Below are 24,485 nucleotides of genomic sequence, written 5' to 3'. Positions count from 1 at the left end.
CCCTGAACTGGGGTTGGGGGGGACACACCCCTCAAGAGGCCAGAGGTCTGTAAGAGGCGAATTCCCTGCCTGTGTTCGCCTGCCTGGAGGCAGGGGGCTGTATCTGGATGACCTTGTGAGGTCCCTATAATTTCCAGGGTTGTCTGAAAAGATAAGAAGCCCCCTGGGCAAGGGTACCAGGTGCAGTTTTCCACACCAATTACCCAACTTGGGGTTTCAAAGCCTCAGGGAGGAAGGATTTGGCCTCAGTGAGAACTTACACTCAGAGAAAAAGTGGGGGGCAACAGAAAAGGAGAGGGGAAAGGCACAGTTATAACGAAGCTAGGGCTCTGTGGAGATAGAAGTGCAATGATCACATATTTTGCTATAATGTGAAACTTTGAACTATCTAGGCCCTGCCTCACTCCAGACAGGAGGAGCACAATCAAGGCTGGGAGTTTTCCCCGGCTAAGAGACTCCCTTTCCCCTGGTCACAAGCCCCAAAGGAGAGGTCTCTCCTCTCCTGAACTGTAATCACCCTCTTCATTCAATCAGTAGTATTTACCGAGTGCTTACTCTGTGCAGAGCACTGTACTAAGCTCCTGGGAGAGTACAATAGAGTTAGTAGGCATGACACCTGTCCTCCGGGAATTCGCCATCCTCTTCAGAGAAGTGGGAAATTTTTCCCAGGGCCTGGGAGATACTGTGAATCTTTTTCAGTTGGCAGCACAGCCAAAGCTCTGGAGAGTTGGGGTGGTGGGAGGATATAGGGGGGAGGGTTCTGAGAGGCATGGTGGGTGGGGTGACCTTCCATGCCCCTCAGAATTGTTCCCAAGTACATGGTCTCCCCTCCCCTGCTGGGCAGCATCACAAACACAAAGGAAAATCCACCAGGAGTTGTTTTTAGGAGACAAACTACATTGATGAGCGAGCTAATAATAATAATACCTGTCATGTTTGTTAAGCACTTAAGTGCTAAGCACTGTACTAAGTGCTGGGGTGGATACAAGTTAATCAGGTCAGACACAGTCACTGTCCCACATGGAGCTCACAGTCTAAGAAGGAGGGAGAACAGGTACTTACTTAATCTCCATTTTACAGAATGGGAATTGAGGCAAGTCACAAGCAGCTAAATGGTGGAGGCGGCTAAATGGTGGCGGCATTAGAACCTAGGTCCTTTGACTCCCAGGCATGTGCCCTTTCCACTATGAGTCTGTTATATTGTTATGTTGTACTCTCCCAAACGTTTAGTACAGTGCTCTGCACAAAGTAAGTGCTCAATAAATACAACTGACTGACTGATTAGGCAATGCAGCTTCTCACAAGTAGTGAGAAGCACTATCCCTTCTCCCTTTGCTGTACTCCTAAAGGCACCAAATTCCTTGGTCTCTTATCTGTACCTGGCAGACACTCTAACAAATCCGGCCCTACCCTGAATCAGGTAGGCCGCAAGTCTGTGGGCATGATGAAAATGAAACAAATGCCATCAGAGGATTCACCATGTGATAGCATTACCCTGCTATTACCACCTCATACAGGTTGTCTTTATGAATCATTTCTTATTTAAGCATATACTTGGTGTGATGTTAAAATCAGAAAGCACACACTTTCTGACAACACTAGTCAAAATCTTCACTAGAAATAACCTACCCTAAACTACTGTTTATACCTTTAGCCCCACTTGAAATGCCCTCCCATACTCCTCTTCACTATACCACATTCCCCCCCTCTTTCAAAACTCTTCTTCTAAAGTCTCCCTCCTTCATGAAGCCTTCCTAAATTAACTCTGGTCTCTCTTGATCCCTCCAGCGCATCCCACGTAGGTAGCCTATGGAAATCATGCAGTTTTGGCATTTGCCCTTTAATCTTTTCTGTCAGGTGTACCTTTTATGTTCTGTGAATTTGGTGTCTAGTGTTCAGCGTTTCTGAATTGGTGTTGATTTCTCCACTAGACTGTCAGCTCTTCAGGGCCCAGGACTCTTGACTCGCCTTCCTTTCTCACTCTCAGTCATGCCTTCCTTAGCCCGTGAGTGCCAAGAGTGCTAAACATACGGTTGGCTAACTGAAGGGATACAAGTGGCTCACGCAGAAGTTGCTGTTGTGGGGATTAGGGGGTTACCGCCACGCTGCGTGACCTTGGGCAAGACCCTTCCCTTCTCTGTGCCTCAGTTACCTCATCTGTAAAATGGGGATTGACACTGTGAGCCCTACCTGGGACAGGGACTGTATGCAACCCCATTTGCTTGTAACCACCCTAGTACTTAGCACAGTGCCGGGCACATACTAAATACTTAAATACCACAATTTTTATTATTATTATTTAGCAGCCAGGGTGTGGATTGCTGGCAGGGGAGGGGCACTGAACACTAGTTGGGGTCTTCTTTCCTACAAGGACATTTTCTTGGGGAGGGAAGTCCTCTCCCTGTTCTCACCGCTATCTGCTTTCTTCAGGTAGAATTTGGGGTTCACATAACATTGTCTTTGGGGGACAGAAAACAGCATGGCCTAGTGGAAGGAGCACGGGACCGGGAGTCAGAGGACCTGGGTTCTCAACCCGGCTCTGCCACTTGCCAGCTGTCTGACCTGGGGCAAGTTATTTAATTTCTCTGTGCCTCAGTTTCCTCATCTGTAAAAAGGGGGGATTCAATCCTACTCCCTCTTAGTTAGATTGTGAATCCCATGCGGGACAGGGACTGTGTCCAACCTGCTTATATCTACCCCAGCGCCTGGTACAGAGTTTGGCACATAATGAGCGCTGCTTAGAGAAGCAGCGTGGCTCAGTGGAAGGAGCCCGGGCTTGGCAGTCAGAGGTCATGGGTTCTAATCCCAGGTCTGCCACTTAGCTGTGTGACTTTGGGCAAGTTGTTTAACTTCTCTGGGCCTCAGTTACCTCATCTGTAAAATGGGGATTAAGGCTGTGAGACCCACTTGGGACAACCTGATCACCTTGTATCCCCCCAGTGCTTAGAACAGTGCTTGGCACGTAGTAAGCGCTTAACAAATGCCATCATTATTATTAATAAATACCATATTTGTTATTATTATTAGGAAACAACTGGCTTCAAAGAGGTCCCAACTGGGGCTGATTCTCCCTCCTCTACCACAGCTATGTAGGCAAGGGCTCAGCCCAACCGCAGCCTCCAGCCTAGAGAGGGATGAGGCTTGCCAGGGATCACAGCAGTCTTCACCTGAAGGAGGTGAGCGAGGGTCCTCCTTTGGTCCTCACCACCTCCATCCCTCTACCAAGCAGTACTGCACCCTCTGAACACCCACGTTTCATCCCTCCCCACATCCCTGTTACTGCAGGCATCCCTGGCCAACCCAAACCCCGACCCACCTACACACCCAGCTCAAACCCAGTGTCAAAACCGGATACAGGTGCAGATCACTGCTCTCCCCATCTTCAAAGCCCTGCTTTGATCACACCTCCTCCAGAAAGTCTTCCCTGACTAATTTCTCATTTCCCCACCTTATTTCCATCCCCTTTCACCTCACTTCTGCATTTCAGCCCTCAAAACCTAAGCATTTAGATACTCACCCCATTCCCCACAGCAACTATGTCCATTTTTTTCTACTTGGTTGCTCCCCAACCTGAAATTTGTTTTAGTGCCTGTCTCCTTTGCTAGATTGCAAGCTCCTTGAGGGTGGGGATAGTGACTGACTACCTACTCTATCATATTGTACTCTCCCAAGTGCTTCGCATAGTGTTCTGCACAGAGTAAGCACTCAAAAAATAAGCTCAATGTGAGCAGGGGATGATGTCTACCAAATCTGTTATATTATATTTTCCCAAATGCTTAGTACAGTGCTTTGCGCAGAGTAAACACTCAATGAATGCAACTGATTGATCGACTGAAAAAACACAACTGATTGATAACAAGCATACATCCCTCTGATACTTCCCCGGCCCCTCCCAAGGCAGTCCAACCTGATCCGAACACAGTCAACCTCGAGTCCAACAGCAGGCGGGAGAGGGGAGGGATTTCCATCAGCCAAACCACTGGACTTCAGCCCCACCCTCTCAAGGACCATCGCCCTATGCTGCGGTGCCCAGCCTTCTTCTTACTGCACTTCACCATTTTTGCCTGCTTTGCTATTTCCTCCAAATCAGATCCCTCTTGGAAGGGTCCGGCCTCTTCAAGTTGAGGTGGAGAGGGAGAAGAGCAGCCAGGGAGGGAGGGATGACCCACTCTTTTCTCCCAGAATGACACCACCAATATGTCCTGGGAAACCAATCAGATGAATCTGCTGCAGACTCTGATTTGCGCGTGGGCCAGACTCTTCATTCCCACGTCTGTCGTCCCTCCTGCTCTGCATCTCGCTTTCTGTTGAGTTTCAGGGTCTGGAAAAACTGGGCAGATGGAGGGGAAACCCTTCTGGAAAGGGTCCCGGGGTAACTTCATTTGGGCTGAAATTGGGCGGGGGGGTGTCCAACGTCCAGGGGCTGCACCTTTCTGACTGCTGTTGGCTGGCAAAGGAAGGGACTAGAGGGAGAGAGGGTGACGAAGAGGCCCAGTAGGCTCTGAACCCATAAGAGGTTAATGTTGCCCAACACAAAGAGCCTTGCTCAGTAAGTTGGGGGTCAGGCCCCTGGGAGAAAAACCAACAACCCAGGACAACTCTCCACTCCAAATCTGTCCCCAAAAGGACAGTTACGACTCAGAACCAACAAAAATGCAGACACAGAAGGCACTAAAAATGGAAAGTACAGGAAAAAAAAATTGGAGCCCATAGCCAATCATATCATTTTATTATCCTCCAGGGGCCAGGCCAAGCTGGAGCTTGGAACCCCTCCTTGAAAGCCCGGGCAGGGACAGTACAGGATAAGGGGATCCTGGCTCCCAGGTGTCAAGGGGTTCTCCCCTTCCCCAGCCTATCTAATCTGAGGCATCATTCCTAGAAAGACTCAACTATCCTCAGAAAATAGAGAGAGGACCTAGTGAACAGAACCCTGGCAGCAAATCAGGACCCTAATCTTCTGCCCACTCTGCCACCGATTCACCTCCTGAGCCTCAGTTTTCCCACCTGTAGAATGGGGAGATGCTCTAACAGTTGGTGAGATCAACTCTAGAAAGAGTTCTAAGCTTTCAGTGGAGTAAAGGAGAACCCCAGGAAATAGCATCACTGACCACTTGGCAATCCTTGTGCTCTAAACACAGTGAGCGCTAAATAAATACAATTGAATGAATGAACATTCCAACTTCAAGGGCTTTCCTCTTTCAGTTCCAGTGGCCTCCAGCTCCAGCCCTCCAACTGTACCAGATCAGCATGGCTTAGTGGAAAGAACCCGGGCCTGACAGTCATGTGACCTGGATTCTAACCCCGGCCCTACCACTTGCCTGCTGTGTGACCTTGAGCAAGTCTCTGGACCGCTCTGTGCCTCAGTTTCCTCTACTGTCAAATGGGGATTCAATATCAGTTCTCCCTCCTACTTAGACTGGGAGCCCTATTTAGGGCAGGGACTGTATCTTACATCTACCCCAATGCTTAATACAGTACTTAGCACATAGTAAGTGCTTACCAAATACCACAATTATCATTAAGGTTAGGCAGAGCCCTGGATGGTAGAATCCCCCAGAGCTCCACACCAGGTGACGTCTTAACAGGCACTCCCACCCAGAACCTCCTACACTTCCAACTGCTTGAGTCCTTCCCTTCCTCCCTGTCATCTCCAACCTCCAACCCAAGCCAGGCAGAGGAGACTGCCTTTCGACTGGCTAATAGGAAGTCTGTCTTCCGGCTGCCGGCACAGCAGAATTCAGCCTACCTCCCTCCCCGCCCCCAACTTCCCAAGTGCCCTGGTCCCCTGAAAGAGGAGAAGGAAGGAAGGAGAGGAGGAGGAAGAAGAAGAAAGGGAGGAGGAAGAAGAGGAGGGAGAGGAGAAGGATAGGAGGAGGAAGCAGAGGAGGGTGTGGAGAAGGGGGGAGAAAAAGAAAAGGAGGAAGAGAATGGGGAGGAGGAAGAAGAGGAAGGAGAGGAGAAGGGGAAGAGGAAGAAGAGGAAGTAGAGTGGAGGAGGAAGTGAAGGGGGAGGAAGAAATGAAGAGGGAGAAGAAGGGGGAGGAGGAGAGCTGGAAGGAAGGGTTCAGCAGATGCAAGGCCACCATGGGCTGTCCATGCACCCGGGCCCAGTCTCAGATCACAAGTTTGTACTTGAGGGGCTGGGCCTTCTCAGTGCCCTCTCCATTCCTTTGTGGATCTTGTTTGCGACCCAAGATTAGCAGTTACACTGCAAGGACAATGGTGTACACAACTGTTTGAAAATAGGCTGTTTTCCTTGTGAGGTTGGACAGTCTTTGCAGGGCAATGACTAATACACCACACTCCCCACCGGCTGGCAGATGGGGCTGGGCTCCTGAGTACCTCCCTGGGAATTCGCCTGTCAGAAGACCCTGCTTCCCGTCCCTTATCCCACAAGGCTTACCCTCAGCCCTGACCAGTTGAGCCACTCTCAGTCTGGGGGCCAGAACCACCAATCTTCCACTCTCCAAAGCCTCCAACTATGTGAGTTGTATAAAGTTTTTTTATGATATTTATTATGCATTTACTATGTGCCGGGCACTGTTCTAAGCACTGGAGTAGATATGAGTAATCAGTTTGGACATAGTCCATGTCCCACATGGGGCTCTCAGTCTTAATCCCCATTTTACAGATGAAATAAACTGAGGCACAGAGAAGGGAAGTGACTTGCCCAAGGTCACACAGCAGATAAGTGGTGGAGCCGGGATTAGAACCCAGGTCCTTCTGACTCCCAGGCACTTGCTCTATTCACTAGGCCACATTGCTTCTGCAGCCAGGCTCTCAAAGAAACTCTCATTCAGGCTGCTGAGTCCCTTGCACTCTTGGGCTCACCCCCACACCTGGCTTGTAGGAATTGCTTAAATAAAAAACAATCCATTATTAGAAATAAGCTTGCCTGGACTCTTAAAAAAAATCAGGGCAGGGGGCTTAAAAGAAATAGGACAGTGAGTTTTTAAAAGAAAGGAACACATTTGATCTCTTCTTTCTCTCCCCTGGGTGTTGGTACCCCAGGGCTGGAGGGTCAGGGATTCCTGGGGCATTTCTTGTGCACAAACACCAAGTTTCAGAGCCTGGGTTCACAAACAGGGAGAGAAGGTGGGTATTAGTGAGGGGATGCAATTTGACCTAATGGAAAGAGCATGGAACTAGGAGCCAGAAGACCAGAGTTCTACTCCTAGCTCCCCCACTGGCCTACGATGTGGCAAGAATGGCAAATCTCTGGGCCATGGTTTCCTCTTTAAAATGGGGATAAGATAAACCATGAGCCCTCTGTGTCTGATCTGAAGCCATGTATCTTCCCCTAGTGTGGGACACGTAGTGAGAGCTTAACGAATTTCCTAATTATCATCTGCTTCTGAAAACAATTTTGGCAGACTTCTGGGATTTGAAAACTATGCCCCCAAGTTGGTTTAATCGATCCTCTCTCCACTGGGGAGGCAGTGATTAGAAACGTTCCCTGCCGCAAAAGGAAGCAGAATGTGGAAATTGCAGTGGACTAGTAGGGAAGTTCCCCCCACCACCCACAACCACAAAGCCCCCTTTGCCTCTGGAGTGACATGTTCAGTGTCTGCGCTGCTGCAAGGGGCACCACCCATGAAGAAGTGGATGGAGCTGGGAGCGAACCCCAGCTCCAGCACAGAATCCACAGTCTGGGACCTGGGAACCTCCTTTGCTGTTTCCCCTTTCCCTCACCCCATGACAGAAGGAGCACGGACAGCTGGCCACAGACTTCAGAAACGTCCCATTAAAAATACCCCACAGCCCTCAACTTCCCTTCAACCCCTACTCCAGGCCTCTAGCCTGTCCAGGTGAGAGGTATAAACCTCTTTCTCTTTATGCTGGCCTGGGTACTTTAGAGATTGGTCCCACAGCTAAGCTTAAATAGAGTTCTGCAAAGATAAGGGGTTAATGTGGGGCCTGAGGCTTCTGAAGGGCAGAGAGTAAGGGGCTGGGTAAAGGTGACTAAAAAAGTAATAATCATTATGTTATTTGGTAAATACTATGTGCCAAGCACTGTTCTAAGCATCGTGGTAGACACAAGACACCAGGTCAGACACAAGCACTGCCCCACGTGGAGTTCACAGTCTAAGGGGGAGGGTGAACAGGCATTTAGTACCCATTTTATGGGTATTTTGTGGCTATTTTTATTTCCTAATCCATAAAATTAGGAAACTAAGTACAGAGAAGAGAAGTGTCTTGTCCAAGTGGCAGAGCCAGTATTAGAATCCGATCCCCAGATTCCAAGGCTCGTGGTGTTTCCACTAGACAAAGGGCATCCCAGGTTGAGTTCCATTATACACCAGTCAAGGGGTACAGAATGCTGATCTCTGCATATTCTCTTGGGCGAACACCCCTGGGCTAGGGGAAAGAATGCTGTGGGCTGGTATTGTGTACTTATCTGCAAGGCTGACTTACAACTTGCTTTGTCTCGTGCCCCCACCCCTTCGCCTCCAAAACTCCCAAGAAAAAGCAGAAAGCCTCACTGCAGAAAGACATCCCTGAATCTCCCTGCTTTGGGGACAACGTTCTATGGTCCTCTTCCTCCTAACACCAAAGGGATTTTTCCCTAAGTCTTTCAGGCCATAAAGTGAGATAGCATCACCCTTTGCCTCTCCATGTCTGAAAATCCAAGCTGTGGGGTGATCCTGATGATTATGGTGGTTATGGTATTTGTTAAGCACTTACTATGAGATGAGCATTGTTTTAAGAGCAGGGGTGGATACAGGTTAATCAGGTCGGACCCAATCCCTGTCCCACATGGGGCTCACGGTCTAAGTAGGAGGAAGAACAGGTATTGAATCCCCATTTTATAGATGAGGTAACTGAGGCACAGAGAAGTGACTTGCCCAAGGTCATACAGCAGGCAAAGTGGCAGAACTGGGATTAGAACCTGGATCCTCTGATTCCCAGGTCTGTGCTCCTTTCACTAGGCCATCCTGTTTCCTGGATGGGGTTTAGTCTGGCAGGGTCTACACTGTGTCAGTAACACTTTCTGAGGTTCCAAAGTCATTTATTTGGGCTTTGCTTCTCGCAAACAAATAGCTCACCACGGCCATAACAACTGCAGAGCCATGTACTACCACCAGGATCTATTAGCCCCAAAGAGGGTTCAGTTGATCCAGACGGTTGAGGGGAAGTGGTTGTTAGCTGAGCCCACAGCTGTTGGGGGGCGAGATGGGGGAAGAGGCTAAGTCGTGGATTGATAGGTATATAGAAGTTGGTTCCTGCTATTCTCCCAGACAGACCTGTCCCTTTCCGCCCCGGCAAAGTGGCCATTTTAGATATAGACAACACAGCAAAAAGAGTGACTTTATTGGCTGAGGTAGGCCTAGCTGACTGCCTTAACTGAGGCACAGTAGTAGTCATAATAGGAGTATATATTGATTAATTGCTTATTAAAAACAAAGCACTGTACTACGCACTGGGAAACAAATCCAGGCTCCGGGTTAATGGGCTGTGGGGAAGAGCCCGGGGCTGGTCCCGGAACAGCAGATCTCAGGGGTTGGATATCTTGTTGCCCCCACTACCTCTCAGATCCACTGTCCCTGTCCTGGACTCCCCCACTGGGTTCTGGACAGCTCCACTGGGCTCTGGCCACAGTTACTTTTGAAAACATCTTAGCCACCCGAGTTTCTGCATAGAACTACCAGAGAAACTAGCTTCTATTTTTGTGCAAACTCAAAAACCCTGGCTTGTGCATTCCAGACACCCCTCAACTGAACTCAACATAATTGGGCGTCTTTAGGACACTCACCTTCGGGTAGAGGAAATAGTTTCAGAACACATGAGCTTCACGTCTGTGCTGACAGGAAAAAACAGTCCCTCCAACTTCCCCTTGTAGTGGGTTCGTTCAGAGGCAGAAACAAATTCCCCTCCCAGCAGTCCGTCTGCCCCTCTAGGACTCAATGCACTACCCTGACCTACCCAACTTTCTCTCTCTCCCACCCCCTCCCCTTTTCCTCACCCCCCTCTCATTTGGGGAAATTATTTCTGTTTGCAGAGAAGAGCTGAGAATTAGGAGCTGAGAGGAGCTGGGAAGCAACATGGCTAGAGGAAAGAGCACAGGCTTGGGAGTCAGAGGACCTGGATTCTAATCCCGGCTCCACCACTTGTCTGTTGTGTGACCTTGGGCAAGTCACTTCATTTCTCTGCCTCAGGTACCTCACCTGTAATATGAGGATTAATACTGCGAGTCCCATGTGAGACAGGGACTGTGTCAAACCTGATTAGCTTTTATCTTCCGCAGCGCTTAGTACAGTCCCTGGAACATAGTAAGTGCTTAACAAATCCCATAAAAAAAGAAAATTACATTGGTCTCTGTCCCAGGGAAACTTACTTGTGACATTTCTGTTTTCTTTCCTCAGAAGAGTAGGAAAAGCAGACCCGGAGAGGTTAAGCAGCCGGCACAAAATCGCTAATGGGGCAGTCAGTGCTGGGACCTTTGTCACCCAGGTGCCTGCCCTGAACACTTTCCATCCAGACTTATCCATCCATGAGTAACCCTGAATGGGCCATGAGGTCTCCCTGGCCCCACACCACAGAAACACTTTAAAAATTAAGTCGGGGCAGAGGAAGGAGGCTGGGCGTTTCAACTAGGGAGGCTGAGTGAGGAAGCTGCTGATGCGATCGGGGCCTCTTCCCCTTCCTGCGCTGTGAGGGGTTTGTCAAATATAATCCCCAGACTCTGGCTACTCAAACGTCATGGGGGCTTAGAACTGGTCTTCCTGATATTCCCCCCAGGATCTCTCTGCCTTCTCACCCAAGAAAATCATTACATCCACTCAAGCCAATAGATCACAAACCTGAGACAAAAATCCAACAGAGAACAGAAAGGGAGGCTGGGGAGGATGATCCGTGGGGAGGCGATCTGCTGGGAAACAGGGGGAAAAATACAGAGACCCCCCCTTTTTGGATCTCTTTAGGCAGCCCAGCAGTGCAGCGGCACTGAAGTCTGATTACCCAAAATGTAATCGCCCTCAGAACCGGGCTGGGACTGCAGCATGGGGTCTCCGCTCCCCATTGCCTGCCTCCTCACACTGGCCGCCACCAGAAGGAACTCCGGGATGGTCTACCAACCTGAGCCAGGAGATTCTCGGACAACGCTGGACATGGAATCCAAATCCTGAGCACGTGGATCTCAAGGCTCAATGTTCCCACAAGAAGCACTTTGGTCCTGGCCCTCCGCCACCAGCCCCGTCAGCATCCCGACAGCAGGAGGAGCTCAGAAGCATCCATGCTGCAGCCTGGCCCTGAAGCCGGGCGACTCGGGCTCCCACACGCCACCATTCAGCCAGAGTAAAGCCGCCCGGGCTGGGCCACGTGGCATTTGCAACATAGGCAAACCTCAAAGGGCAAACCGTCTCGCTTCCTGTTGTGGAGTAATGCTTGGCACAGGAGGCAGGACTGGGCCCCTAGATGCTACCACATCTGCACACGAGCCTGGGGTTCTGGGCAATGGGGAGATGAATGAGGTGGTCTGAGGAGACGCGGTCTGAACCAAAGTCCGATGACAACTGTGGGTGGCAATTCCTCTCGCCGGGAGCCATCTCATCGCGTGCCAGAAACTGGTTCTGGACTGGAGGACTCACTGGCCATCCCTTCACTTCCAGCCTGGACTCCGTGGTTCCCATTACCCAGGGAATCCTGACCAACACTGAAGGATTCTACCCCTGTCTCACCCATGTCCCCATGACACTTGGAGACTTTGGCCTCTCAGCGGTCCTGTGAAAATCTTGGGCTAATGGGAACTAATCCCAGAGCTGGGGACCCCGTAGCATCAATCCACTTCCCAGATGTAGACCCAGGAGGCATTGGAATGAAGCTTTCCATGACCTGGATGGACAGCGGGAGGAGGACGCTCCTCAGAGACCCAGAGAGCAGCCAAGATCAGGGAGGGAGGCTAAGAATCCATAGTTCCACTACAGGAGGTTCCACCCCTCGCTTTGATTTTTTTCTTTTTGACTTCACTTTCATGTGGCTTGCTTGGCTTCCAAGGGATGTAGACCACCACTTAAAAACCTCTGAATTTGCTTAATATTTCTGGGTCTCTTTCCCCACCATGGACCCAGGCCAATAAAGCACTCGGTCCTAACTGGGGTCAAAACCAGATTTCACAGAGATTTCAAAAAGCATGGTGCTTCCCTTCTACACAAAGCTGGTGACAAGGTGGCATCCAGAACCTCAACCAGCCAACCTTCCCACACAGCCCCTCCAGCCAGGCCCTGGCAGAGCGCTGGCAGGTTTCCAACAGACAAGGAGGGAGGGAGGCAGGCGAACGGGTCTCCTGAGAGAACTTATCCACGTAAATCCCAAAGGCAAAAGCCATGCTGCCTCCGGATCAGGACTTGGCTCCCCACAAGGAAAAAGGGAACGTTCCTGGGAGCCTGCAAGCTCCAAAAAAAGATGTGACAATCCCAGGGAAAAATGCTGCTCTGTGTGACACCCAGAGGAGAGGCGTCTCTGGAGCCAGGGCTGCCACGAAGGGAGGGAGATTTCAGGAGCAGAGCATGGTCCCTGACCCTTTCCCTTGTCCATAACCTCCCTCTGGCCTGCTACTCCCTCTCACTTAATATATATGGCAGACCCCACTCTCCTCACTTCAAAGCCTTCCTAAAAATCACACCTCCTCCAAGAGGTCTTCCCTGACTAAGTCCTTGTTTCCCCTCCCTGTCCTCCCCTCTGTTTCCTGTACGCTCGGATCAGTAACCCTTAAAGCACTTGATATTTACCCCACTCTCACCCCCACAGCATTTATGTCCCTATCTTTTTTATGGTCTTTGTTAATAATTAACTACGTGCCAGGCACTGTACTAAGCGCTGTGGTAGATAAAAGCTAATCAGGTTTGACACAGTCCCTGTCCCATGTGGGGCCCACAGTATTAATCCCCATTTTACAGATGTGGTAACTGAGGCACAGAGAAGTTAAGTGACTTGCCCAAGGTCACACAGCAGACAAGTGGTGAGTCAGGATTAGAACCCAGGTCCTTCTGACTCTCAGGCCCGTGGTCTATCATCTAGGCCAGATTGCTTTTCATATATCCTTACACTCTTCCATTTCCCTCTCTCTGTAATTTATTTTAACGTCTGGGTCCCCTGTAAACTGTACGTTCCTCATGGGCAGGGACCGTGTCTATCAACTCTATCGTACTGTACTATCCCAAGTGTTTACAACAGTCCTCTGCACACAGTAAGCACTCAGTAAGAACCATTGATCAATCCCTGCCACTAACAGGGATCTCTCCCTGCTCCAAAGCATAAACCTTCTCTCAGCAGCACAAAGCAGGGGCAGCTATCAATACATTTTGATCGATAATCTCCAGCCCAGACGAGTGCCTCTGTTACTAACTATGCGCAGGGTGGTGGCCACATCTGGATTCCAGAAGGAGGCTTCTTTTGCCAATGGGTCTCGATTCAGGAATCCCTTCAGAGCTCACCAGGGCTGGGCTGGGCTGACTGTCCCAACCCACTCACGCCAGTGACTTTGGAGCGCTTAAAAAATTCCATTCTTCAGGGTTAGTGGTTCCTTGGATGGGTGAGCCCAGGAAGCCACTCAGTTCTCCTAAAACATGGGGGTTAAATTCCTAACAGAGCCCGCATTGAGGACGACTCACATAAGAGTACGTGTGCCTTGACGGGTGCTGTGTGGAGGCCTTCAAATGTTTCTCCTGACAATGGGTTGTGTTCCATCCAGGCTGCCCCTCTTTGTCTGAAGAACATGCCCTAATTCGCAAACAGGGTTCTGTTCAAAATGTGCAGCAAAAACCCACATTATGGAGGACTTGAATGTGCCCTTCAAGTAGTCTCTAATGCTATTTTCCCTATTTGTCCTCCCTTTTATGTCACCTACGCACTTGAGTTGGTAACCCCCAGGCATTTTGCTACACTGTGCTACTAGAGAAGCAGCGTGGCTCAGTGGGAAAGAGCATGGGCTTTGGAGTAAGAGGTCACGGGTTCAAATTCCGCCTCCACCAATTGTCAGCTGTGTGACTTTGGGCAAGGCACTTAACTTCCCTGTGCTTCAGTTACCTCATCTGTAAAACGGGGATGAAGACTGTGAGCCCCACATGGGACAACCTGATCACCTTGTAACCTCCCGAGCGCTTAGAACAGTGCTTTGCACATAGTAAGCACTTAATAAATGCCATCATTATTATTATTCTTATTACTCACCACCCTAGCCCCACGACACTTTCCCTTACACTGTACTGCTACCACAATCTCTAATGCATGTTAAATTTCTGTCTCCCCCATTAGACTGTAAGCTCTTTGACAGCAGGGATCGTGTCTACCAACTATACTGTACTCTCCCCAGCGCTTAGTTTAGTGGTCTGCCCACAGTAAGCAGTTAGTAAATATAATTTGATTGAGTATTGTTAGCAACTGCGCCCAAACCCTGAGCTCCAACGACAATGCTCCTGGCCCCTCTCAATCCAGTACATTTCGCCTTTGCTGCCAACGAAAGCGCAGCACCAGTTTCCCCAAAACAGGACTGCCCCGAACTTGGCCATATGAACCTTAGCTAATTAGCCACATTATTAGTAACAATCATGCTCTGTACAAATAGTGGCAGCATGGAAAACAGGAGGAAGAGGAGCAGTGGAACTAGCCAGTGCAAATAACCTCAACAGTGTTTGTCTTGCTAATCCAGCGTGACCTAGTGGATACAGCATGGGCCTTGGGAGTCAGAAGGACTTGTGTTCTAATCCTGCCTTCTCCACTTGTCTGCTGTGTGACCTTGGGCAAATCACTTCACTTCTCGGTGTCTCAGTTACCTCCTCTGTAAAATGGGGTATAAGACTGTGAGCCTGATGTGGGACATGGACTGTGTCCAAACTGATTAGCTTGTATCTACCCCAGTGCTTAGTACAGGGCCTGGCACATTGTAAGCGCTTAACAAATACACAATTGTTATTGTTATTTTTATCCGAACTGGAGAAAGCACTAAGTTCTGCTGTCCGTCAAAAACAGGTATGCTAGTGGTTTTGTTTTGACCAGTTCCCAAGTTTTACTGCAACCTTGAAAATAAGGTTGACCAGCTCATCCTTCTGATAGTGGAAACACTCTACATCCCATCCTATTTGGTTATTCTCTTGTGGTTTAGTAGCTGTTTAGCAAGCCTATAAAGTGTCCCCTGACCACTCTGGATGTGAAATATGCTTGAACTAAAACAGAAGGGACTTGGGTATAGCATAGGGTAGAATTAAAGGATTGAGATGTGGAAACAGGTGTCTGAAGAAGATAGAGTAATCTCCTTTCCTGGGAAGACTTTAAAAACAGGAGTTAGAAACATGGATAAAAAAAGTGATGGTATTAAGTGCTCACTGTGTGTCAAGCACTGTGCTAAGCGCTGGGATAACTCCAAGAAAATCAGCTGGATACAGTCCCTGTCCCACCAGGAACTGACCATCTAAGCTGGAGTCAGGAGATTGGAAATCACTCCCTGCTAGTCCAGTGCCCACTTTTTTGACAAGACTTAAGAAATGTGGGTGGAGTCCCAGGCACCCCAGAAGACTTATTAGCAGAATAGCCTAGTGGCAAGAGTCCGGGCTTGGGAGTCAGAGGAAGTGGGTTCTAATCCTGGCTCCGCCACTTGTCTGCTGTGTGACCTTGGGCAAGTCACTTTCATTCATTCATTCAATTGTATTATTGAGCTCTTACTGTGTGCAGAGTACTGTACTAAGCGCCTGGGAAGTACAAGTTGGCAACATATAGAGATGGTCCCTACCCAACAGCGGGCTCACAGTCTAGAAGGAGGAGACAGACAACAAAACATATTAACAAAATAAAATAAATAGAATAGTAAATATGTACAAGTAAAATAGAGTAATAAATAGGTACAAACATATATACAGGTGCTGTGGGGAGGGGAAGGAGGTAAGGCGGGGGGGATGGGGAGGGGGATGAGGGGAAGAGGAAGGAGGGGGCTCAGTCTGGGAAGGCCTCCTCGAGGAGGTGAGCTCTCGGTAGGGCTTTGAAGGGAGGAAGAGAGCTAGCTTGGCGGATATGCTAAGGGAGGGCATTCCAAGCCAGGGGGAGGATGTGGGCCGGGGGTCGATGGCGGGACAGGCGAGAACGAGGCACAGTGAGGAGGTTAGCGGCAGAGGAGCGGAGGGTGCGGGCTGTCCTGTAGAAGGAAGGAAGGGAGGTGAGGTCGGAGGGGGCGAGGTGATGGAGAGCCTTGAAGCCTAGAGTGAGGAGTTTTTGCTTGATGCGTAGGTTGATTGGTAGCCACTGGAGATTTTCGAGGATTTTTGAGCCACTTAACTTCTCTCTGCCTCAGTTACCTCATCTGTAAAATGGGGATTAAGACTGTGAGTCCCACGTGGGACAACATTACCTTGTATTTACTACAGTGCCTAGAACACTTGGCACACAGTAAGCACTTAACAAATACTATCATTATTATTATTATTTCTGCCCTGTCTCCAGCTCTGAGGGAGGGGAATCTGAGACTAACAGGATCTCAACAACTCAACAGCCCTGATGGTTGAGTCACCTGGAGGTAAATACACTCCCTCAGCCTACAACCGTTCAGGTAGTCTTCCCCAAGCCAGCACATGGGCACTTGTGAATGGATCAACTCATGCTTGGCTGGACAAATTATGGGCCCTGTAGAGACTCCGCTTAAAATAGGTCAACCTTGTCACGGGGAAGGGACAAGCCAGTTAAATAGTGGGGGGCTAGGGAATTTTGGGGGCATGGTGGCGGAGAAAGGAGACCCAGGTGTACCACTTTCTTCCTCCCCTGTCCCCCAGGTTCCAAGTCTTAGCATGCTTCCTGGAAGAGAGAGACTCAGGCCCCGCTTCCGCATTTCCCTTCACGCCCCAAATAAGGCTGTCTCTTCCTCCAGCAGGGCTGGGCTCTGCCCACTTCTCATTCTGCTCCTGGGGGCTGGGTGGGGGTGAACTGGGGGAAAACTACTCTTGCCGGGAGTGAGGCAGGCAATCAATCAATGGGCAGAATTACATTAAGTTCTTACTGTATGCAGAACACCGTACCAAGTGCTTGGGAGAGTGCAATACAATGGAGTAAGAGAAGCAACATGGCCTAGTTGATAGAGCACAGGCCCTGGAGTCAGAAGGTCATGAGTTCTAATCCCGGGCCCACCACTTGTCTGCTGTGTGACCCTGGGCAAGTCACTTTACTTCTCGGTGCCTCAGTAACCTCATCTGTAAAGCGGAGATTGAAATTGCGAGCCCCAAGTGGTACTTCCAGACTGTGAGCCCACTGTTGGGTAGGGACTGTCTCTATATGTTGCCAACTTGTACTTCCCAAGCGCTTAGTACAGTGCTCTGCACACAGTAAGCGCTCAATAAATATGATTGATTCATTGTTGGGTAGGGACCGTCTCTATATGTTGCCAACTTGTACTTCCCAAGCGCTTAGTACAGTGTTCTACACACAGTAAGCACTCAGTAAATATGACTGAATGAATGAATCCTGTGTCCAACCCAGTTTGGTTGTATCTACCCTGGCTCTTGGTACAGTGTCTGGCACATAGTAAGCGCTGAACAAATACCATAATTATTCTTATTATTGGACCACGGTCCCTGTCCACAATGAGCTTACAGGCTGGGGCAGGGCAGCTGTTAATATAATTTATGATACATATATAAATTTGTAGATATGCAATATGATTTATAGGTCTGTAAAGGCAGAGGGGAAGGAGGGCACTAGTCCACACTCCCTGGCTGTTTCTTTCCTCCCTAGGTCTGGGGTTTTATGCCGCCAGGTCTTCGTATTTAATGTTGCTCTTCCTCCCCCAGTATACCGCTTTTTCTCCCCGCTCCCAGCGCAGAGCCCCCACACATGGGGTTTCTTTAGTGCCCATGCCAGGCTGGCCGGGAACCAGGGTCCTCCCGGCCGCCTGCCTCACCTCCTCCTTAAAAAAAAAAAAGGGGAAAACGTTCAGTCCTGGACCCTGGAGGAGTCACTTTGGACAATCGAGGCAGAGAGTGGGTCGAGGGAGGGGAAAGGGGGAACCAGAGAAAACGTAGCCAACCTTCTCCAAATCCACGAGGGGGGCAAGGAGCCAGTCCTGGGAGAGAAGAGGGGTCCGGTGGCAACACGTGAATAAAGAAGGGGAGACCCCCCCCCCCCCCAACAACAACACGCCTACAGATGGGGAGGGTGGGGAAGAAATCGGGTGGCACCAGAGTGATGCCCACCGCCCCGGGGGTGGGGTGGAACTGGTGCCCGGTTGGCAATGCCCCCTCCCTCTCCCCGATGATAGGAATTGGGGGGCTTGGGGTTGTAGGGGCGGAGGGGACCCCCAGATCACAGCTCCCCTGGAGGAAATCCCCACCTGCCCGCGCCTGCAGATGTCGGGGTGCCCGGCGCCCCCTTCCTACCATCGCCACCACATTTCCAGCGCAGGGCACCGATGGAAAAGGCTGGGGAGGGGACGGGGGGGGTGGGGGGTGGGGGGCAGGGGGACTCACAATTTCTGCATCCAAATCTCTCGGGGAGTCGGGGGGGGCAGCCGTCCCGGCCGGTGGTGAAGCACATCCGTTTGGGGTTGCCCGTCGTCTCCTCCTTTTAAGATTATTATTAGGGTGATTATTATTGTTTTACCTCCAGAATCGCCTCCCGGGGAGCGGAGGAGCCAGGCTGGAGGGGGGGGGGAGGGGGAAGGGGGAAGCTGGGGAGGGAGGGGGGGAGGAGGGAGGAGGAGGGAGGAGGAGGGAGGAGGAGGACGGTGGGGAGGGGAGGGGAGGGGGGAGCCCGCAGTGCGCAGGCGCCCCCGGCCCGCGCCGATTGACTTCCCCAAAGCCACCGCAGGTCCGCCCGACACTTCCTCACATCAGAGGCGCGGGGACACGGGGACATGGACACACACACATATCCCACCCCCAAACTCTCTCTTTTTCTCTCTCTCCCTCTCTCTCCCTCTCTCCTTTTCCCTTCCTCTCCCTGTGTCTCTCTTTCTCCTTTTTCTCCCTCTCTCTCTTTTCTCTCACCTTTTCTCTTTCTCTCTTTCTCTCTGTCTCTCTTTCTCTCTGCCTTTCTTTTTCTCCTTCCCTCTCTCCCTCTCTTTCTCTTTCTCTCTCTCTCACTCCCTCTCCTTTTCTCTTTCTCTGTCCCTGTCTCTCCCTCTCTCTTTTTCTTTCTTTCTGTCCTTTTCTCTTTCTCTGTCCCTCTGTCTCTCCCTCTCTTTTTCTCTCTTTCTGTCTCTCCTTTTCTCTTTCTCTGTCCCTCTCTGTCTCTCCCTCTCTCTTTCTCTCTTTCCTCTTTCTCTCCTTTTCTCTTTCGCTGTCCCTCTCTGTCTCTCCCTCTCTTTTTCTCTCTTTCTCTCCCTCTCTCCCCCTTTTTCTTTCTCCCTCTCTATTTCTCTTTCTCTCCCTCTCTCCCTCTCTTTCTCTCCCTTTCTCTCTCCCTCTTTTTTTCTGTCCCTCTTTCTCTATCCCTCTTTCTCTTTCTCTCCCTCTCTCCTTTTCTCTTTCTCTGCCTTTCCCTCTCTTTTTTCTCTCTTTCTCTCCCTCTCTCTCGCCCTCTTTCTCCCACTCTATTTCCCTCTCTCTCCCTCTCTTTTTTCTCTTCCTCTCTCCCCCTCTCTTTCTCCGTCTCTTTCACTCCCCCCCTCTCCCTCTCCTCCCCCTCCCTCCTTTCCCCTCCCCAGGAGCAAAGGAGAGGGGGAGGGTCTCCACCCATCTCCCCCGCCCCGCGCCCCGCACCCCGCACTCGCCTCCTCAGCTTCGGCGGGGGCCCGGAGCCGCCTTCTCCCCTGCCCGCTGTTGGCAGTGGTCCTGGTTATTCCCCGTGCCCTCTTGGGGAGCCCCCCGCCCCCCACCGCTTCTGCCGCCTCCCCAACTCCGAGCATCTGGGCAGCCGTGTGCAGGGCTCGTTTTCATCTCCCTCAATCGATCAAGCAGTCCCTCTTACACCTCCATCCTCCCCAAACCGCCACCGCCACGTATTCCTGCAGCCCGGATGGGCTTCCCCGCCACGAAAAAGTGTCCTTGGCTTCCTCCTATAAGAGTGTCATGCCCCCCCATCCCACCTCTATCCCTTCCTCCATCCCTCCTCTATCCCTTCCTCCATCCCTTCCTCTATCCATTCCTCCATCCCTTCCTCTACCCCTTCCTCCATCCTTTCCTCTATCGCCTCCGGCTCCAGAGACTCCCGCCCAGCCTGGGATGAACAGGGAATGGGGGTGGCTGGGAGGCAGAACCCAGCTGCTCTCCCCCCAACCCCCCCAATTCCTGCTGCTAGTGGAGCTGGACCGATTGTTCCTCTTCTCTCTAATGTTGTTGTTGTTGGATCAGTTGTTCCTCCTTCCTGGAGGACCCGTCTCCTCCATTTCCATATGTGTGTGTGTGTAGTCACACACACACAGTCCGTACACACACGCGTGGCTCTAGGAAGTTGGGGGAGGAGGGGAGAGGGAGAGCTAGGGATGTGCGATGGCTTTTTGAAAATAAGAAGTGGTGATACCAGTCCAAAGTTCATCATTTCCTCTCCCTCAGAGGGGTGGTGGTAGTGGAGGTACGGGGGGCGGGGGGAAGAATCTATCAATTAATAGTATTTATTAAGCACTTACTATGCACAGAGCACTGTACTAAGGATTTGGAAGAGAGCAAAATAACAGAGTTGGTAAACATGTTTCCTGTTCACAATGAGTTTACAGTATAGAGAGTACCGTGGGTGTTGCCCGGGTGGGAAAGTCCAATTAAGTGATGAAGTCTCTTTTCCTGGGTTCAAGTCTATGTGTGTGACCCCATCCTATCAATAGAGATATGGGTCAGTTTATCTTGGGCATGGAAGGAGTTTGATGCTCTAGACTCTAAGCTCCTTTTTGTATGGTATTTAAGTGCTTACTATGTGTCAAACAGTTTACTAAGCTCTGGGGTACGTCCGAGTTAATTAGGTTGGATAGAGTTTCTGTCCTGCATGGGGCTCACAATCTAAGTCTCATGGGCAGGGATCATGTCTACTAACTCTATAGTATAGTACTCCCCCAAGTCCTTAGTACAGAGCTCTGTACAGATTAAGCACTCAATAAATAGCAATGATTAATTAATTAAAAAACAGTTGGGAGGGAATAGGGACTTTGGTGGCTACAAGTGGCACAGTCTCCCACAGATCACCCTCTCCCTGCCTCCTCAGGGCTCCTGGAGCTGCAGTCAGGTCTTTCCCCAGGCCCACTGCTCTTTGACTTTTTAGTAAGATGCTGAAATAAATCCCCTTTCAGTTGTCATTTATTTCCTTAAAAGATGGACATAGACTCTAGAAGCCAACAGTTCAGCTCAGTCTGCTGATCCAATCATTTTTCTCCAAAACAATTCAGTCCATATTTCCCCTCTCTTCAAGAACCTCCAGTGATTGCCCATCCATGTCCACATCAAACAGAAACTCCTTACCATCAGTTTATTTAAAGCACTCAATCCCTTGCCCCCACCTACCTTACCACCCTGATTTCCAACTACAACCCAGTCTGCACATTTCGCTCCTCTAATGCCAATCTACTCACTATACCTCGATTTCATCAAACTGGCCATGGATTCCTCACCCACATCCTGCCTCTGGCCTGGGATGCCCTCCCTCTTAATAGTAATTATAACGATGGCATGCGTTAAGTGCTTACTATGTGCCAAGCACTGGGGTGGAGGTGGGGAATACAAGGTAATCAGGTTTTCCCACATAGGGCTCACAGTCTTAATTCCCATTTTACAGATGAGGTAACTGAGGCCCAGAGAAGTTAACTGACTTGCCCAAAGTCACGACGCTGGAAAGTGGCGGACTCGGGATTAGAACCCATGACCTCTGACTCCCAAGCCCGTGTTTTTTCCAGTGAGCCGTGCTGCTTCTCTTCTTATTGATCACTCTCCTCACCTTCAAATCACTTCTTCAAGACGTCTTTTCTGACTCCCTTCTTCTCATTTCCTCTTCTACCACTCCCTTCTTTGTTAATAATAATTTTGGTATTTGTTAAGCGCTTATTATGTGCAAAGCACTGTTCTAAGCGCTGTGTTGCCCCTTGCACTCAGATTTGTACCCTTTATTCACCCCCTCTCAGCCCCACGACCTTTATGTAACTGTAATTTATTTATTTATATAAATGTCTCCCTATAAATGTCTGTCTCCCTCTTTAGACTGTAAGCTCACTGTGTGCAGGGAACATGTCTACCAACTCTGTTGTATTGTACTCTCCCAAGTGCTTAATACAGTGCTCAGCACACAATAAACAATAAATACGACATTATTTAAATAATGCAGGCAGGTCTGTCTGCCCCTCCCTCATTCAGGAGTCCTCAGATTCCTAATTCCCTAGATTTGGCTGAGAATTTCATTTCAGTGCTAGACTGAAATCTTGCAGTCTTGGCTCTTTTTAGAAAGTTCAGGAATCGTTTTTGCAGATTTTTTTTTCCTGAGGGAGGGTGGATATCGCTAGGGAAGTTGTCGTAAAGTTCCCCCCCCCCCCCCTTTTTGCCATGGAGCCTCCCCACCACAGTCCTGATCAGTAAATCAGACACCTTGGGCACTGACTTTGGAAAGTTTTGGCCTTGCCTTGAATTGGGACACATCCTCACATTTAGCCATAATGTGTCATTCAGGACGAAAAACTGCACTGAAGTCTGGCTCAGTTTTCGGGGACCGCAAGACAGCTTGTCTTCATTATGTAATTCTTAAACATATAGGCTGCAGGCTAGAAAAGGAAACCGAAGGGAGTTGTGGGGGGAAGGAGTGTGTGTTCAGATGTTGCCAGCGCCACGTTGAAGGACCAGAAAACGGTGTCAGGCAATACTAGATCTTAGCAATTCACTCATCCTGTCTTCTGAAAACAGCAAAGTATCCTTAAAGCTCTCTCCTCCTTTGTCATCCACTTGGACCCTCCTCATGGAAGCCTCCAGGACAGGAATCTTCAATTTCACTCTTCTCAGGATGGGAAGGCACTTTTGTCTCTGGGTAACCCCCCTAGCATTTTATTTTCCTGGGGACATTTGCCCCACCTGTTTAAATCCTGTATTTCCCCTCTAGATTGTAAGATCATTGTAGGCAGGGAACATGTCTACAACTCTGTTAAATTGTGCTCTTCCAAGTGCTTAGTACAATGCTCTGCATGCAGTAGGCACTCAATAAATATGATTGATTGATTGATCTCACAGGCTGCAGGTTTCACACCCTCTCCCTATCTATCACTTGTACTGGCATTCCTTCTAAAATGTTCTCTTTGCAAGGTTCCTGCCTTTCTTGCAAGAAGATTGTAAGCAGTAAAAACTCTAAAGAACTCTCTTTAGCAAATTCTCCTTAGAATAGAATAAAATGTTCAGGCGGTACCCCAAGCCCAGAGAATCATTTAAGTGGTTTAAAAAATATTTCTGTGCCAAGAAATCCAGTTCAGTATAACAGAGCCTCCAAATCAGCCTCTTCAGATTCATTAGGAGATTTTCCTGTGCATTATTGTCCTTCGTGTCTGAAAATGATTCTTCTGGTTTTGTTCTCCGTGGCTGAAGGAATGGATCTGTGGCAGTTCTGTCCATGTTTTTCCCAAGTATATAAATGTTTCTAGACTGTGAGACCATTATTGGGTAGGGACCGTCTCTATATGTTGCCGACTTGTACTTCCCAAGCGCTTAGTACAGTGCTGTGCACACAGTAAGCGCTCAATAAACATGATTGAATAAATGCCATTCCTTGGTCTGTGGAAGCAGCTGCTGTTTGGGGACCTATTCCTGCTTAGAACCAAGCTCTTTTCCCTCCAGGCTGCTTAAAACCTCTGTTTAAAGTGATCTGCCCCATTTCTGATTTCTGTCAGGTGTGTCAGTTTTTGCTGCTTGTATCATACTTGGATCATCTGAAGTTATGTTTTAGGTATTAACAATGATATTAACTGTGGTACTTGTTCAGTGCTTACTCTGTGCCAAGTACTGTTCAGAGCACTGGAGTAGATACAAGTTAATCAGCTTGGCCAGAGTGCCCGTCCCACATGGGGCTCACAGTCTAAGTAAGATCGAATTCCCATTTTAAAAGATGAGGTAACTTAGGCACAGTGATTTGCCCAAAGTCACACAGCAGGCATGTGGCAGTTCTCTCAGGTGGTGTTCATGTCATTGAATCAAATAATTTTAGAGCTAGAAGAACTATCCAGAAGTCATCTGATTCAGGCCCCTGTCTCCTGGCAGGGTGCTTAGCATATTCAGGACAAATGGTGTAATAATAATAATCATAATGATAATATTACTTGCATTTTTAAGTGCTTACCATTCGCCCAGAACTGTTAAGTACTGGGGTAGACACAAGATACTCAGGTCGAACACAGTCCCTATCCAACAGGTGGCTCACAGCCTGAGTATGAGGAAGAATAGGTATCCAATCATCATTTGATAGCTGAAGAAACTGAGGCATAGAGAATTGAAGTGACCTGCTTAAGGTCACTTAGCTGGCAAATGGCAGAACTGGGATTAGAATTCAGATCCTCTGCCTACCAAGCCTGTGTTCTTTCCATGAAGCCGTGTGCATATTAAACCATAAACACTATGCCTGTGC

At 49.5% G+C, this 24,485-nt stretch overlaps 1 protein-coding gene across 2 annotated transcripts in view; it reads right to left on the bottom strand.

Annotated features, from left to right (window-relative positions):
* The window catches only part of RGS19 (regulator of G protein signaling 19), a 51,178-nt gene extending 32,614 nt beyond the window's left edge, over nt 1-18,564 (bottom strand). For both annotated transcript variants that reach the window (XM_038750312.1, XM_038750314.1), the window contains exon 1: nt 18,440-18,564. The gene's annotated coding sequence lies outside the window, so the exon portion shown is untranslated. The remainder of the gene's footprint in view (nt 1-18,439) is intronic.
* Between the last annotated feature and the right edge of the window lie 5,921 nt (nt 18,565-24,485).

The sequence above is a fragment of the Tachyglossus aculeatus genome, chromosome 8 (assembly GCF_015852505.1).
Source record: "Tachyglossus aculeatus isolate mTacAcu1 chromosome 8, mTacAcu1.pri, whole genome shotgun sequence".
NCBI lineage: Eukaryota > Metazoa > Chordata > Mammalia > Monotremata > Tachyglossidae > Tachyglossus > Tachyglossus aculeatus.
This window is presented reverse-complemented; position numbering and strand designations above follow the sequence as displayed.